This window comes from Pollachius pollachius (assembly GCF_949987615.1).
Source record: "Pollachius pollachius genome assembly, chromosome: 3".
Classification (NCBI taxonomy): Eukaryota; Metazoa; Chordata; class Actinopteri; order Gadiformes; family Gadidae; genus Pollachius; species Pollachius pollachius.
Genome location: NC_136936.1, coordinates 40,317,641 through 40,329,799, shown reverse-complemented (window position 1 = coordinate 40,329,799; position 12,159 = coordinate 40,317,641).

Below are 12,159 nucleotides of genomic sequence, written 5' to 3'. Positions count from 1 at the left end.
GAGATAGTGCAGTTTTAGGGAGCACGCTGAGGCCAAGTGGAAAATCAGTTGGAAATACTTTTGTCTTTGCTATCATATTTTAGTCTACTATTTCTTAGTGGTTCATTTGTTTTGTTTTTGTCAGCAGAGATTTGTTAGCATCGATTTTTACAATTTACAAATCACAAATCTCGTTGAATAGTTTTGATTGGGTTAGAAAATCTATCTCTCTGATAATATTGAACCCCAGTTTGATTAAAGCTCTGGCTTCAACGATTGATGGGATTGACCATGAAGGCGGAAGGCTGTGAATGGCCAGATTATCCTCAGAACCTCCACCATCGACCAACGTGATGCTGAAGCAGCTCAGGCTCAGCCGTTGCTCCTTTTCGTTCTCGCCACTGCCTTCTGGTGCTCGGAGCAAGAGTGATCAAGCCTGAGCTCAAGCATCAGGAAAACAGTTTTGGATTGCAGCCCTCAACTCAGATCGGACAGATTTGTTTTTGATAGGATAAATAAATACAATCATCAAATATAATTAAAAGGATCAAACAGCGGAACATATCGTATGGACACTTGCATATTGCCAAAAACGTTGTGCATCACATGAAATGCGTTCATGCTGGAACGGTGAAAAGGTGTAGGCGGTGTGGCACAACAGAGGCCCAATTTGCGAGTATTCATAGAAAGCGATGGATCGTGTCATGACTACTCCCATCGTGACTCACAATGACAAAAGATTGTAGTGGGTAGTTGTTTGTGCTTCATATCAACACCTCAATGCCTAAATACAAAAGCAGCATGTGTCAAAATTATTCTCTGCAATGCAAAGTTTTCACTTCTCCTTTGAGGCCTTTCTGCTCGGCCTAAAAAACACAACTCCCTTTTTCACATTCACTCTCTTTTAATGTGTTTAGATGTGTTGATGTTCGTTATCCCTGTTCTTTACGCTGATTCTATGATACGCCTGTAAACATCTCAAGGAACTCTTGTTCAACCCTCTATTGAATCTCAATACAAAAACATACAAATGAAAGCGGACCCCAAAACGGTGCATCGATTCGTCTTGTGTGATCCCATAAACATACGACATAAATAAAAAGTGGAGCTCAGTCAACAGGTCACACGTTCTCCCACGGCTACACCCTCGTCGCAGTAAATGTTGATCATATTTCTCTGTAAGTGGGCGGAGGAATATGGCTCTGGGAAAGAGTGTGACTCACGAGAGGTGGCGGGACTGGAGGTGTCGGTGGACACGGTGTTGAGAACGGTGTTAGATTGAGTAAGAGCAGTGTCTGTTTCTAAGCGTCTGCGGCAAAACCAAACACCCGTCAGTGATCACGTATACCCTATGTGGCGTCTCACAGAGCCCGGTCCCAGTGCTCGCTAAGCCCATCACGTTAGAGTAAACACACACACCGAGTGAGATGGCCTGGTGTAAATGTTTAGAAGGAATAAAAGGAAAGTGATGAAGAGAGTGCGATCGTTAGACGGAGGGACGGTGTCAGCCGCAGAACACGTGTGCATTAGAATCATGTGCTGTGTAATAACAATGAAATGATTGTGTAGTTAGTCTCGTCTGATGAAAGTAGGCCAGAACATAAAAGCGACTGTAGTACATCGGGCACATTGATGCAATCTAACTGTTTGATTCTGAAAATTGATACTGAAAAGATTAGAGCGAATAATGTTGATGAGTATTGAACAATTCTAATGGGTGTTTGTAATATTAATAATAAGGGTGATGTTAGGTTGAAGTTTAAGACTTGTAACAACCACTAACACTTTGGCTGTTGCTGGTCTTCCACTGAACATTTGGATTCGGGTGTGAGTGTAACTAGCTCCATACCAAAGTTCTCAGCCTCTTGTCCTTAAGGGACTAGACTGTTCAAAAAGACAGATCGTCCAATCCAAACACACAGGAGTCACAAAACAATGTAAAGGTAAGCTAACTAAATGGTGTAAGAAACAACCTATTGTCACTAATGAAGACAGTGGGGAGATAGATCTTGTCAAAGTATTAAGTTCAAACGTCAAAGTATAAATCCACCTCTTCTTTAGGTAGAATTAGCGATCAAGATGTATCCTCTCCCTTCACCTGCTGTGGACACATCCAAGCGATGACTCTGGGTGCTTTCCACTCATTAATTGCATTGATTGCAAAGTGCTGGACAAGGTACATAATCAAATTTCTTGCCAAAAGGCAACACATTTGTGTCCTTGGTAAGTGCAGACCTTGCAATCAACCAAAGTCAGATGTGATCATAAAAGTTATAAAGGCAAGGAAAGGCAAATGACCAAGCGCTTCTGGATTTATGTACGACTCAAAGACAATAATGACGTTTCTGCTGATAGCCATAGTAAGCCATAATAACGTTATTATATGTGATGAATGATCAGTCATATCTAATGATATGATGTGGTTTGGTAGGTGCTGCTCATTCATTTGTGTGTGTGCATAAACCAGAAGTGTCTCGACAGGGAGATTGATGAAACAGCAGTAAAACTTCTCTCTCAGTTTATTATTTAGAACAAACATAATTCAATTTACTCTCCTGTTACAAGTCGTCAATAATAGCACAGAGTTTTATGTGTATGTGTGTGTGTATGTGCGAGTGTGCGTGTGAGTGTATGTCCAAACTAATGAATAATAGCAGCCAGAATGCACTAATGGACTGAGGCCAATAAACACTTGTTTAAGACACTCCCAGGCTGTGCCCACTTTGAAGGATGATAGATGGGCCAAATTAAATAAAAGGATTTTCTTTCTTGCCTTCTTGCTTCCCTCCTCTGTATTTCTTCTTTTTCCGCACTACAACCCATCACTCTCAACCTCCCCGTGTGTTTCCTATAAAGAGGAAATTGAGCTCAGCTTTCCCACCGCTGCCAAGTTCTTGCCCCATGCAGCTGAGCATGCAAGTCCTTTGAAAAGTCTTTGTTTGTGTGTGTTTGTGTGTCAATGTGTGTTTGTATTTAACTGTGTGTGTGTGTTTTGAATGTGTGTTTGTGTGTGCGTGTGTGTGTGTGTGTGTGTGTGTGTGTGTGTGTGTGTGTGTGTGTGTGTGAGTGGGTGTTTGTGTGTGTGTGTGTGTGTGTGTGTGTGTGTGCGTGCAGGCGTCTGGGTTTGTGTGTGTGTGTGTGATTTGGTGTGTTTGCATGCATGTCGGTGTGTGTGTGTGTGTGTGTGCGTGTGTGTGTTGTGTGTGCGTGCATGCGTCTGGGTGTGTGTTTGTGTGTGTGTGTGATTTGGTGTGTTTGCATGCATGTCTTAGTGTGTTTGTGTGTGTGTGTGTGGGTGTGTGTGTGTATGTGATTTGGTGTGTGAGTGTGTGTGCATGCGTGTGTGTGTGTGTGTGTATGTGTGCGTATGTGCGTGTGTGTGGTGTGTGTGTGTGTTTGTGTGCGTGTGTGTGTGTTTGTGTATGTGTGTGTGTGCTTGTGTGTGTGTTTGCATGTGCACAGTTTCTTGGGAAAGTAGAGAGCAAAGGTTTGTCAGTATGGTTATGTGTGTCTGTGTGGTCCAAAAAATATGTCTTTAGTTTGTAGTTTCGACTTATCTCCGCTGGGATGGATATTGTTGAATTATGTATGACTATATCATGAGAAACGGTAAATTACAATAGGACACAAAAGAGATAAAAGTTATTTGGAGGTCAGTGAAGAAAAGGGATAGTTCAATTCCTACTGTTTGGCTCCACATACTAATAACAGCCATTCCATATTCATCTCAGAATAACTGTGTATTCAAACTGAAACAATCTAATTTTCCCCAAAATAATTGATTGGCCCATGAAAATGAGTGTGGTGAGCCATAAACGTAAATGTGCTGTATATGCAAGGTATTATGTTATAGTGATGAAGAATGTCTGTCTAGTTAATGATGATAGCAGCCCCAAATCAATGATGAAACTGGCTGAGTGGGACTTTTTCTAACAATTAAATCAACAAATAAAAATGTTCACGTACTTTCTCTATCTCTCATCTCTCTCCCTCTCTTTCCCACTCACACACACACTCTTAAGGCTCACACATCTGTGAGTGTGTGTTCAGTAGGTCTCAGAGGCCTACTCTATGAGCGTGCAAGGTACAGCTATAAAACTGACAAGCCAACTAATTATTCACTAAAATTACAACGTCTTAATATTCTGCCACACAGTGTGCCAGTGCGTGCTTGTGTGTGTGTGTGTTCATGTGAGTTGTATGTTTGAATGTGTTCGCTGAATGTGTTTGTGTATGTGTGTTTGTGTGTGTGTGTGCGCGTTTGCTTCCGTGGACATGTGTGTTTATGTGTGCATGTCCATATGCACACATATATGTGTGTGTGTGTGTGTGTGTGTGTGTATATGTGTGTTTGTGAACAAGCACACGTGTGTTTGTGTGCATGTTTGTGTGTGTGCGTGCACCTGCGCCTGAACACGTGCAAGCATGTGTGTGTGTGTGCATGTGTTTGTGCACATGCACACCTGTGTTTGTGTGCCAGTCTGTGTCTGTGTGTGTGTGTGTGTGTGTCTGTGTGCGTGAGTGTGTGTGGTGTGTGTGTGGTGTGTGTGTGTGTGTGTGTGTGTGTGTGTGGTATGTGTGGTGTGAGTGTGTGTGTGGTGTGTGTGTGTGTGTGTGTGTGTGTGTCTGTGCATGAGTGTGTGTGTTTGTGGTGTGTGTGTGGTGCGTGTGTGTGAGTGTGTGTGTGGGTGTGTGTGTTTGTTTTGTGTGTGTCTCCGTATGCAGTGTTTGTAATGCGGACAGCTGGATGTGGCCTGCTGTGTGCGGAGCAGAGAGACAGAGTGCCGGGCGCTGGCCTCTTTGTTCTCCTCCTGGCCTGCCTGCACCCTCTCCACTCTCCGCTGAGAACAGAGACATTAACCATGGCCATAACACTGCCTGGCTTTCGGCACGTCCGCAGATTCCTGCTCAATTCACTGATAATCCAAAGCTTTTCACTTCGATCCCCTCCTTCGTCTACTGTATTGTTCTCTCCTCCCTTCTGGGGATTATATTTTTTTGTCTCTTGTGCTTGGCTGGGCCCGCTACGCTACACGTAGTTTGATGTCATCCAATAATGTACGCCGTGTCGCCGGGTCTCAGGTGTATAAGACACACTGTGGGCTGTGTGTGTGTGTGTGTGGGGGGGGGGTGTCTCAAAGCGAGTGAGTGAGTGAGTGAGTTCAAATGGAACAAAAATGAAAGGGGAGCGTCGAGCGGGCGGCGGTTCTATTCCTGGACGTGTCGGGCCGCAGTGGCCGCCGCCCCAGCCGTGGAGACCGTAGAGGGTGAATGTAAGCCCTGGTTTCCCTGTGACAGCAGATAGGCTTTTAGATAAGCACTGTGCAAATGCCGTCATCGATCCACTGCTCAGCGCGGGCTCCCTTTTGCTCTGACAGGGCTGCAGATAAAGGATTACACAGGGACGATTGGATTTAACCATCATGTCCTTAATCTGAGACGTTAAACAAAAAATGTCAAAGCTGATAGCCTACCATTGTATTCGCATGCAACGATATGTTGCAACACACACACACACACACACACACACACACACACACACCTAAGGTTATCATCATCAACATGCTTGGAGGTTTGTAATTCCCTCAGAGATGACTCATGGAGGAGAGGAATAGTGCATGGAGCCGAGTTTCAAGGCGACGACTTCAAGACAAAAAGTGCTATATTTTCCCATTTCATTTTCATCCATGCACACCGCAACACACCCAGATCAAAAAATCTCATTGTTATGACACTCTAGCTCCGCAAATGCAGAGAAGAGATGGGAGACAGAGGATAGAGTTGGAGGGACTGATGAAAGGAAATTGTGGGCAGGCACAAGGGGGAGAAATGGAGAGAGGATGACCAGGTAGGATGACCAGGTAGCCGGGCTTAGGGAGATGGAATAAAAATCAAATTGATTTTGAGTGAGTTCAGGGACCCCATCAGGTCAGAGTCATAAGCCTTATTACTCTCCAGACTCACGCATTATTACCAGTATGTGGGGGAGAGGGGAGGGGGGAAGAGGAGGGGAGAGGACGGGAGAGTAGTGGAGAGGAGAGGAAAGGAGAAGGGAGGAGAGGAGAGGAAAGGAGAGGGGAGCGCAAGGAAGGGGGGGAGAGGAAAGGAGAGGAAAGGAGAGGAGAGGGGAGGGGGTTGCAAGGAGAGGGGGAGAGGAGAGGATAGGGAAGGATAGGAGGAGAGGAGAGGAGGAGACAGGAGGAAAGGGAAGAGGGGGGATGCGAGGAGAAGGGAGGAGAAGGGAGGAGAGGGGAGGAGAGGAGTGGAGAGGAGGGGGGATGCGAAGGGAGGGGAGGAGAGGAGTTGCAAGGAGATGTGAAGAGTGGAGAGGAAAGGGGAGGAGACAAGAGTTGAGGAGCTTAGACAAGAGGAGACGAGAGGAAATGAGGAGAGGAGAGGAGACAAGAGGGAATTAGAGGAGAGGAAATGATAGCAGAGATTAGAGGAAAGATGTAGAGGAAAGACAACAGTAGACAAGAGGGGGATACAAGAGGATAGGAGACAATAAGCAGGAGACAAGAGAAGAGGGATAGGAGGTAACAATGAGAGGGGAATTGAGACAAGAGGAGAGAAGGGAAGATGATAGGAAATGAGAGGAGAGAAGGGGCTATCATAGGAGGGGTAATGGGAGAGGGAAGAGAGGAGATGAGAGGAGAGCAGAAGAAAGGAGAGGAGAGGAGGGGATATTTTAGGAGAGGTAAGGGGAGAGGGAAGGAGAGAGAGGAGAAAACAGTTGACAAGCGGAGGACAAAAGGAAGAAAGGCCCTCATATACAAGGACAAAACTAGTGTGGTTCGGGTGTGTAAAATAGGCTGGACTGTTTAAAAAAGTGGGAGATATACAATGCAATAAGTGGGAGGAAGGAAGCAAAGGGACGAACAGAATTGTACACTCGAGACTGGAAACGTGAGATATAGACACAATTTCAAATCCTGCAAATGTATTGGCCGGGAATGAAATAAGGCAGGATATTTGTAGGAGGACAGTTTTACGTTAATACAAAGGAACGTGTCTAATAGTTTGTTTAATGGTTCCAGTATGTTTGACAATAAGCCAACAAAGTATTCCTAGTAGGACGTTATTTTGGATTGAATCGACACACTGCCACACCAAAGTATTGGCAGTTGACATTCAGGCCTGAGTTTTATGTTGTGTGCCTCTAGAGTGCCCCCTAGAGGTGGTTTTAGACTATTCTCACTCTCGGAAACATTAAAGTTCTAAGCTCACATACTCTGTCATATTTGTCCTTTGAGAACTTTTAATTATATGCTACATTTTAGGTTTCATAAGGACCAATACCTTATTCATATAACAGTACTTAGGTGTGGCAGTAAAGCACAGTCAAACAAAAATCTAAATACAATCAATTATTCTCTTTTTAATATATATTGCCATATTAAAGAGACCAAGACATGATCCCGACCCATATGGACGATAATGTTTCCCCACACTGTCCCCCCATCCAAAAAATAATAGGTTATGTAATAATAATAGACAATCCCCCATTTATTCAAAGGAAACAGATGCATCTATACGGTATTGTATCTCATGGCGGTGGACACATGATATCAAGAGACAAGTGTATCAGGGTGGGTGGGGTGAGGTGGAGGGGGGTTGGGGGTGAGACTGGTGCAGCTGGGATTCAGGGACTCTTCGTAACACACCCCTGCCAACAAAGAACAACAGAGCAGATTGTGGAGGATATATGGAGGAGGGTTGAAATGTCAGCACATGTGACGCAAACACGGGGGAGATTTTTGATCCGACGATGTATACACACGCACACACACACACACGCACACAGACACACACACACACACACACACACACACACACACACACACACACACACACACACACACATACACACACACATACACAAACAGGCCAGAATGATTGCTTCCTCTCTTTTAACTTTGAATGTAGGCCAAATGTTTTCCGTTATATACGTTAGTGAACAGGTGTATCAAAAGCTGTGTGTGTGTGTGTGTGTGTGTGTGTGTGTGTGTGTGCGTGTGTGTGTGTGTGTGTGTGTGTGTGTGCGTGTGTGTGTGTGTTCGTGTGTGTGTGTATGTGTGTGTGTGTGTGTGTGGACGGAGCGTGTGTGTGTGCGTGAGAGTTTGTTTGTGTGTGCCTGTGTTTGTGTGTGTGTGTAGCCGGCGTTTGTGTGTGTGTGTGTGTAGGCATGCGTTTGTGTGTGTGTGTGTGTGTGTGTATGCGTATATGCATTTGCGTGCGTGCATGCGTACTTGTGTGTGTGCGTGTGTGCACGCGTTTGTGTGCGGGCACGCGCGTGTGTGTATGTGTTCTTGGGTGCATGCGTGAGTGTGCGTGTGCGTGCGCGCATGTGTATCGAGCATGTGTATGTTGTCTACCTCTTAGGATGAAAAGGACAAAAAGCTGAGGGAATAAGAGAGGAGCCGCTCGGTGTGCAGCTAAACAACAACATAAATCAAGAGGAAACTAAACTGGAGGTTCTGTGCATGGGAACATTCAAACTATCCCGTTCCAGGCGGCCGCCTATATCTCATGTTGTGGTCCTGTGTGGGCGGCCCTGGGAGTTCTGACCTTCCGACTGCCCCACTCCTGTGAAGGGGAAATGTCGCCACCTCCACACACTCCATCTTCCCTGGTCCCAACGCAGCACACGTTTCAGAGTGTTTAGTCTGATGAGAGTGTGATGAATAGGATCAGGGAACGTTGATCCTTAAACCAATTAAAAAGTGTTTATGACAGCGCAAGTTAACAGGGATTGGAATTGATGTCGGTGGTTCTTCCCTGTCATCGTCCAAAATATCCGGACCTAGAAGAGACAACAATAAACGAAAAGAGGCAGAAAAGTGACAGCAGGAGACAGAGACAGACAATAAGAGACAGAAAGAGACAGAAAATAGATAGAAAGAAACAGAAAGAGACAGAAAAGAGACAGAACAAGACAGAAAGAGGCAGAAAATAGATGTTTGTTTTACTATCTCCACCATCCATTCCTCATACAGCGATTTCCTACCTCTTTCAAGTCCCTTCACCCCTTTACCCTTTTAAACGGCAAGTTGGGTACCTTCCCTTTATGGATAGTCCCATATAGAGTCCTCTTCAAACATCACTATTCAGGTCATAATCAACATTAGGATTATTCACTGGTGAATACAGACATGACAAAGATGGATGTTTGAGACACCACACAGAACCTTCGTCCAGAACGGTCTCGTCCGTAGAGCTGAGCTCGACACACGCATGGTGGGACATCATCAAAGGCAGCCAGATATATCAAATATTCACTTTCATTGCTGATAAGTAGATCTTAACAAAGTTAATAAAGTCAAAAGGAGGGAAAACAGTTCACATTCTCGGAGGAAGGAAGGGAAATGAAGTCAGGTTTAATAAAGTTAAAATGAGGATAAACAGTTCACAGCTCTCCTCCGAGTGGAAGGGGTCGGCCGCAGGCACGCACTCTTGGAACTGTGTGCGCTATTAAAAGTGATTCACAGAAATATCCGTTGCTCAATGGCCTAATAACTGTATTCTGGAAACTCCAAGAACAACAATTTTTTTTTTAACCATTGTTATTGTATATCTTTAAACTGGTTTATGAATGTTATGATTGTACAGAACGATTAAGAAATGGGTTTGGCGGCGATTCTATTTTTGAATTCATTCCCTGGGTTACGGTACGGACACGCGATTTCTGCACATCTTGTCTTGGTCTTATCTTGAATTAAAGCTTGTATCCGGTGTCAATGTGTCCAAGCCGATGTCCTGAGCTGTGTTATGGGGTGGCACCTGCTAGGGTGCTCAGCGCCTTATGAAACACGTTCTTCTATACCTTTGACTTTTAATTGATTTGCTGGAACATCTGGACGCAATATGAGCTTCCCAAACATGTTATTCAATATGCTGTGATGTGCACACATGGGCACACACTGCTCTAGAGGAACCATCTCATAGGCACACTCCAATCCCACACCCACAGAGACCAGCACAATCACACCCACACACACACGCACGCACAAACCAACACGCACACACACATACACACAGATATGTGCGCACACACACACATACCCACATACTGACACACACACGCACGAGCGAACAACCACAAACACACATACTGACACACGCACACGTGCGAAAACACATTAGGCACACACACACACACGCACGCACGGCCTCTCACACACACACAAACACACATGTACACATGCACACAAACACACATTCAGACACACACACTCACACACACACACACACACACACACGCACACACACATACATACACACCCAACCAGTGCTATTCAATCAATGTGTACTCGTCTTGTTTTAAATTTATGGCGAGAGTAAGGCAGGCCCAGACACTGGTTCCAATAACCTCCACTCCCTCCCTGCCGCCCCACACATACACCCCATTGACCTCATCCTGTGGCTCATCATCCATCACTAGGTGTCTGGGATCCAGAGGTGGTGTCTGAGAGTCAGGCCCTAGAATGACCTGCATGTGGCCACCAGTTTCTGTGGGCTACACATCCTCCGACATGAGAAACTGTTATAATACCCTACTATACTTTACCAAACCACATAACCAGGAATACTGCAATATCAGAATCTCTTATTAACTGCTGATTTCTCTATAACATCATACCTATGTGTTCAGGAGAGGCGGTAAGACTGGACAGGGAATAGTGTTGGAACACTTTATTGATTGATTTCCTCATAACATTTTTTTTGTTCTTTATCAATTTTTTACTCTATGTGTTAGCCTGAGTGGGGAGCAAACCAGCAAGTGTTCAGGACTGGATATGGAGTCACACGTTGTCTTTGTGATTGACTAATTTGAACATACGGTCCATGAATCCAGAAAGCAATTTTGTGCCAGATTTGAGTTTCCCTAAACACAGCTTCCTCTTTTGACAATTCGTCCATCAACAGAGGGTACTTTAGATTTAACGTTGATGGTGATGGTGTGATTGTGTGTGTGTGTGTGTGTGTGTGTGTGTGTGTGTGTGTGTGTGTGTGTGCGTGTGTGTGTGTGTGTGTGTGTGTGTGTGTTGCTCCTCGTCATTAAATATATCTCATTAGAAAATTTAATTTTATCATCAAGAACAAAGCAATACAGAATGTGAGGTTAATTCCACCGTCTATTATTAAAAATACACTGATGAATACATGATGAAAAAGAGCAACTTGGAGACTTTTCAGAGCCAGTGCGTACATGTGTGTGTGTGTGACTGTTTGTGGTGTGTTTGCTTGTGTGTGTGTGTGTGTGTGTGTGTGTGTGTGTGTGTGTGTGTGTGTGTGTGTGTGTGTCTGTATAAGCATGTGTGCTGTTTATGTGAAAGACCAAGTGTGAAGAAGAGGATGAAGAGGTTGGCGATGATGATGACGATGACGATGATGATGATGTACGATGATGACGATGATGATTTTTCAGTATGGCAGATGCTCTGGGAAACATAAGTTCTTATATTCTTCGGCATTCCTAGCAGTGCACTAACCAAGGCCAACCATTCTTACTCACACTGCCCACCCACACATGAACACAAAGATACACACACACACACTCACACACAAGGACACACTTTCACACACACGCACACGCACACACACACATTTACAGACACACACACACACACACACACCCACACACACACACACACGCACACACACACACACACACACACACACACACACACACACACACACACACACACACACACACACACACACACACACACATACACAAACAGGCCAGAATGATTGCTTCCTCTCTTTTAACTTTGAATGTAGGCCAAATGTTAAATTCATTCTGTGATATGTGTGCAGCGATAGTCATATCGTCTCAGATGTGGGATTATTAATGTATTAATGTGCGGTTAAAACGCCCGAAGCGCTTAGCGGCATGCGGACAAAGGCGGTTCACCGTTCATTTATTTTAATTGCTCTCCACCTGCTATGATAATCAGACTTTAAATAGAGAAATTTCCATTTTCAATTAAAGCCTCCCACCGCCTCTGCATGAGAATGAGCCGTATTTGCTACCCTATTATGAAACAGGATGAAAACTATTTCTACTTCTCTGCTCTGCACTTTTGTTCCGCACTCCATGATCTCATAAATATCTCAGAAGCCGGTGCTTGAGTTCTGCTCACGTCATGGACCATTGGCGGGGTCTAGTGCTAGTCC